This window comes from Nanorana parkeri, unplaced genomic scaffold (assembly GCF_000935625.1).
Source record: "Nanorana parkeri isolate BGI_ZX_2015 unplaced genomic scaffold, ASM93562v1 scaffold242, whole genome shotgun sequence".
NCBI classification, from domain to species: Eukaryota; Metazoa; Chordata; class Amphibia; order Anura; family Dicroglossidae; genus Nanorana; species Nanorana parkeri.
Genome location: NW_017306510.1, coordinates 48,820 through 49,875, shown reverse-complemented (window position 1 = coordinate 49,875; position 1,056 = coordinate 48,820).

Here is a 1,056-nt window from a genome sequence, read left to right as displayed (position 1 = left end):
GAAGGGTCAGATGAGCTGATTCTGGGTCACTCTTCTCTTCCAGGGTGCTGATGTCAAAGCAGATCGTGTTGTACTGCACATGTGATTCCACTGTGCTGCACTGCACATAAACACTAGCGCCCTCTTGTGGCTAAAACGGTTTATAGCCGTAGGCCAATGACACCACTATCCAATTCTGCTAGTGCACAGACGCCATACATACACAGTATATGTGTATACTACGGACACACGCGACTATCAGGGTATTAAAAGCCGCTTCCGGGTTGAAAATGGAACTTCCGGTTTGAAAAGGGCACTTCCGGGTCATTGTCTAACCCTTCGTGCCTAACGAACGTAGCCCCCTAGTGGATGCTCAGGTTTTGTCGCCAACTCTTTAAACAGACATTTTGTTGGTTAGAAAAGCAGACAATCAGTATAAATTACACAATAATTCTTGGTTAGTTGCTTAGTCCAATACTCATTTGAAATGTCCCACTAGTCATATTGTTATAAGGAAATAAAGAAAATACTATAACAATATACGTATGAATATGGCTTCAGTACTTGTCAGATGGTTACCTGAGGGTCATTTAGATGCACATTATTACAGCTACTTGCAAGTTTTACAGGATATATGTATATATATAATGTGCATGTGCGATGTATCGATATTGATACCAGTATCGGTATAGGTGCCGATACTGAGCATTTGCACGAGTATTCATGCAAATACTCAGATACCCAAAACCGATACCGGCCCTAGGGACCTTGCGCCGCCTCTGGTGGTGACGTCTCTGAGAAAGGAGGACCCCAATAGAGAGAACGTGTTTTTCTGCAGACGATCGCTTTTGCTAAGACAGAGACGTCGCTTCCTGGAGAGGGGACGCGTTGCGGCAACCTCACTTCCTGGAGACAGGATGTGTCGCCATAGAGACAGTGCAGAGACATGCATCCTGGAGAAATGAAGGTGGAAAGGCTATTGTTGGCAGGGCTGAAGCTGGGGGGGGGGAGAGCTTGTGCCCCGCGTGCTGCTTTAAAAGGGGTGCCACTGGGTGCACTGGGTGCGTGTGGATGGAG